This window comes from Ostrea edulis, chromosome 3 (genome assembly GCF_947568905.1).
Source record: "Ostrea edulis chromosome 3, xbOstEdul1.1, whole genome shotgun sequence".
NCBI lineage: Eukaryota > Metazoa > Mollusca > Bivalvia > Ostreida > Ostreidae > Ostrea > Ostrea edulis.
Window position 1 is genome coordinate 58,005,543 of NC_079166.1, and position 5,300 is coordinate 58,010,842.

The window sequence follows — 5,300 nt, forward strand, 5'->3', positions numbered from 1 at the left end:
ATTGTTTCGTTATTGTATATATTCATGAAGGAACATATATCGAGGGAAAAGTATCCTCGGGGACAGACTCTCCACCAGCAGAGATACAAACTCGATGGTTAAATGAAAGGTGAAGATAACGAACAGTGATCAATCTCATAACTCCTACAAGCAATACAAAATAGATAGTTGGGCAAACACGGACCCCTGGATACAACATAGTTGGGATCAGGTGCCTAGGAGGAGTAAGCACCCCCTGTCAAGATCAAAGTTTTATAATTCAAAACACCTGCTTTTCAGATATTAAATCTGATCAAATTGCAAACGCCCACAAGTTGTCTGGATTCAATGTGTTTTACGTCTATAGTCGGAGGCTTATCATGTTTTGTCCTGTCTTTATGTCAAATACTTTGTACATTGCTTGCAACTTTTTAATGGTGAATGATAAGGGATCTCGTATTCCATGTACATGTACATTCCTTGTTACAATATGTTTGCACCAAATTTTAAACCTTGTGACCTTGACCTCTGAATATGACCTACTTGTAGATAAACCAACCTATTCAATATCTTTGAAACTGATTAAGGTAGATCTTTCATATTTTGTGTTTAGATTTATTAGTGCAAGACTTTTACTTTCGCACGGTGATAATCATCTTTGACCTTGAGAGTCTGAGCTTCTCCATAACTAAAAGTAAAGGTTATGTTTGTCATGTTTTTATTGAGGCATCACTATGTTGGGTAAATTTAAATTAGTATATGTGTTGACCCTTTGGGGCTAAGTTGGGACTCCAATATGGAGTCAGAATAACTTTTTTTTAAAAATATTTTCAGAATTAAAACAGCTTGACAACTGCCGGATCTAGGTGATTCAAGTGAGTGATGTGTTCCATTGGATTTGTTGTGAATTCAAACTTCTTTACAAATTATCTATTTACTATACAACATGATATGACGAAAAATGAGATTTGACATGGGGTCTTCTAAAATTATATGTGTATCCAAAAAATTCATTTCAAAAGATTGAAACAATGCAGCAATTATGAATATGAAAGCAGTCCTATTGCATGTATGTGCACCCAATAAGCGTGTTGCAATTTTAAAATCATTAAAATACCTATCTATATATATATATATATATATATATATATATATATATATATATATATATTTATTTATTTATTTATGTATATTGAATATAATCTATAAAAGACGTTTTCACCACCAGAATATCATAGTGTTATAAAAAAAAATCTGTCATTACTTATATCATTTGAAAGAAATTCAGAAAATTTATTCCAAAACCATAAGATGCTTTGAATTACAAAATTAACGTTTCACAGGTTTGTTTGTTTACATAAAAAGACTCGAGTCTTTGTTTACATAACACAGAATCAAAGCTAAAGTATTGCTTTTATCCTTGCATTCAGACGGTCCAAATTTTGGTTGTCAACATTAAATGAGCTATATTTTTAATTCTTAACATTAAAAATGAAAAATATTTCTTTTGAAGAACGTAAACCAGTCCCTTTAAGCAACATTAAAAAAAATGATAAAATGTTTACTTTTAAGACTTTATTAACTCAGAAAACTTGAAATGGTTATTGTATCACTGATTTGATTTTTTTTGAGAATTCAAACATTTCTTAAACATTTACATCAAAAATTATGAAAGGTTAAAATGCCACTTACTGCCAATGAGAGGTACAAAATAGGCTGACAATGATAGTGATCCCCACCCAACCCCAACGTGAGTTTAAATCAAGATGACAAGATGATAAGGAAAAATACAATGCAATAACACTACGTATAAAACAAGGCAAAACTTACAAAATTAACATTCAACTCATATCAACTTTTGGGCTACCTTTACAACATATGTACATACAGAATATCTGCTTAACGTATAATTGCACCTATAGTTTGAAACTCAAACTACTGATACCATATGCAAGTGTCTCTAATTTCTGTCAACTACAAGACTAATAATTAATCACATATCATTAATTGGCATAATGATGCTCCTGTCACCATGATTTGATCAACTTAGTACCCTTGGTTCATTCAACAAGTGCATGTTCTTGGTATCAGTTAACAAAATTGTCCTTTACACCGACTGAAAGAACAATAACACACCCCAATTCTTAGTAGACCTCTTGATATGTTTACGGTGTTTTAAAGGACGTCCCAATTTTACCTGTGATATATGGCCCCCGATGATTTAGTAGAACATCAACGTTTGAATTATGCAATTTACAATGCCCCAAGATGTCCATTAAGGTAGCTATTGATAGCTAGCCCCCAAAACACCGCTCATTGAATTTTTTTCAATTTTATTTATTTGACTTTATCCTAAAACATATCAAAAAATCAACAAAAGTAATCAGGTTAATTTTCGAGGAAAGCGAGATTGAAATCCCCTCTTTTGCAGCCCCAAAAGGCAAAAAATGCCAAAATTGAGCAAATTAACACAAAAGCCAATAAAAAATTTATTGACACCAGAAATATTGTTTGTCATATATAGTTATGTAAATTAAACACAAACAGATAAAAAATCAACATGGATTAGAAATTCAAAATGCATCTAAGGAAAACATTGGCATGATTCGACTTGGCAATTGGCCAAATTTACCCTAAATATGGCGTTTCTCAAATACTATCAGGCATACATTTTCTGACAACAACAAAATTCTGCTCATAAAATTTCTGATTTTATTTCATTTTTACAAAAAGTCAAGTAGTATCTAAAATATTGAATAGAAAAAAATATACCAAATGAGGTTTAATCTGAAACTATGTCAGATTTTGTAACCCTACCCCCTCCCTTCTAGAAATGAATTTTAAGAGATACAGTCAGCAGAGATAAACTATTGACCTTAAATGATTAAGCATTCCCAAATTACCATATTGAGCATTCAAACTCACAATACTAGAAGTTTCTATGAGCCATTTAAGAATGATATATAGTGTGTGCTATTGCAGTTGATCTTTTCGCACTCACAATGATTGCCTAAATATTTAGTTATTTTTCATACAATTTCTTGTAATAACTGGACCAAATCTATTACCTATACATATTTTTTGATAGAAATTTATATCACTATACAGTATAATACACCAAATATGGTTAAATAACCATTTCATATTTCAATAAATAATCAATATCAATGGAAAGAGACCCATGGACTGCCCATGGATCACTACATGTAAGTCCATCTGAGTCATCTTACCCTCACAGATAGGTGTGTCTTTCATAAGTTTAAGATTTCTAATTGTAGTTTCACATGGAACCAAAAACTCACTATTGGATAAATGAGAATGCATGTACATGTATATTGCATTAACTAACTGAAGTTTTCCCCAGGTGAAGGTCTATGTTCACTGTATGTATAAGGGGTGGGGTGAATTAGTTCCATTATGAAACTTTTCTAAAAATTTGATATACATTAATGTATCTATGATGTATGTTTCAACTAAATTTTGAATTACAAGGAAAATTCAAACACATTGATTGAAGTTATAAAATTGATATTCTATCATGTGCACATTTTTTACTAATATATCTAAGAAAGAATAATCAACATTGAATTTCCTTTACATCTATGCAATATTATTGTCTTTCAAAAGGCATGTACTTGTAATATACGAGTACATGACATGTACTTGTTTTCCCTTAAATTCACAATTTAGTTTAAAGTATGTTGTATAACATCCACTGCTCTGAGCTCATATAAGTGAATTAATGTTTTTCATCCAGTCCCAAATTTTGCAGTAGTTCTTTAATCTTTGGAACTTGATCAAACATTTTTAAATTTGTGGAGTTGTGGGGGTCCAGGGGATATGTCATCATCACTGTAAATGGAGTACCTGTTCAAAATATAGATAAATATATTTAAATATAGCAAAAAAGATGAATATCTGATATACTCAGAATTGTCTTTACAAATGTTTATCAAAAAAAAATATAGTACCTCTCTTGCTGTTATACTTGTTGACTTGAAATCCACTTCAACCTGCACTGGTCCTATCTAACCTCCCTCGGTCTTCAGGCTGATGCCTAGAAAAAAGATCATCATAATTGATATTTGCACAGTTAGGTCTATATTATACCATTGAGTAATTAGATTGCGTCAGACAATGTGAATTTTAAAACTGTGTCTCAACACATATTCAGTTAAAATTTAAATACTGATGTTTCAAAATTATAAATTGCAATGAGATGACATGTATATATGTTTTCATAAACTGCCATAGACTTATCATATCTGTTTTATTTACAAAATGTGGGTCAAGAGAAGGGCATACGTGTAGTATACATATCTTACTTATACATACAGTGCATACATTTGCCTATGAGAGGGCATATGCAGACTTGTGATTAATTTACATTATTTAAAAAGGTTTTGCCAACCTACATGTTTGTGTGAAACACGAAACTTCAGGTTTGATATATTTCTTAGGTCACTGAAATTTCAAAGTAATAGTATATGTATACTATAGTCTAGGGAATTATAATTCAACACATCCCCCCTCCACTTTTTGTCCGGTTCCCTCATACCCCTAGATAGTAGGTCTATACAGATATTTGTTTTTCATTACTTTTATACATGTAGTTCAAGGTAACAGTTATTTTCATAACGATATTATTATTTTCTTAATACATGTATCAACACTTCGCCGCAAGTTACGTCCCTTTGCGGGGTCAGCCAAAGGTCAATCGGTGAAAAACCCAGTTTTCCTTCTTTACCTTACCAAATGTAAGATGTTATTACTTTGAATTTTAGCCAATTACCAAGTTTTCATACAAGTTAATGGGTTGCCCCAATCTGGGGCATATTGTAGTTGACTGCAATTGATGGAAAAATAACAGATGTCAAAGCTACAGATAGGAAAATTACAAAGGCCAACGTGGGGAAATACGATTTTTATCCGGGAGATGGCGGACAAGGGACGTAACTTTCGCTAAGTGTTGATACGTGTATAAAAGAGTTGTGAGAGCCCATGTTTACAAATGTGGTATACATTTACATGACATCCGTTCGTTTACAATCACATGCACAGGTGGGAGTTATATTTTATGCACATATGGAATACAAGTATACATACAAAATAATACATCTACTGTATGTCGTGTGTTTAAACTTACAGATGTTATTATAAATCGCGTTGTGAAATAGCAGAGGAAATGTGAGTTGAACTTTTGAATACAAATTTATGGCATTTTTTTCACTCACCACACGAAACTATGATTTCGTTGTCCAAGTTGAATGCATCCACCAACTTCCTCTTCTTGCAAGAAACTTTGTTTAGCCTCTCAATGA

The 5,300-nt window shown here is 31.9% G+C and overlaps 1 long non-coding RNA gene across 1 annotated transcript; it reads right to left on the reverse strand.

Annotated features, from left to right (window-relative positions):
* Positions 1-2,455: 2,455 nt before the first annotated feature.
* Positions 2,456-5,069, reverse strand: LOC125676061 (uncharacterized). Its single transcript, XR_007370751.2, has 2 exons — positions 3,951-5,069; positions 2,456-3,846 (listed from the first exon to the last, which is right to left on the reverse strand). It is a non-coding gene; the product is annotated as an uncharacterized LOC125676061 (long non-coding RNA).
* Between the last annotated feature and the right edge of the window lie 231 nt (positions 5,070-5,300).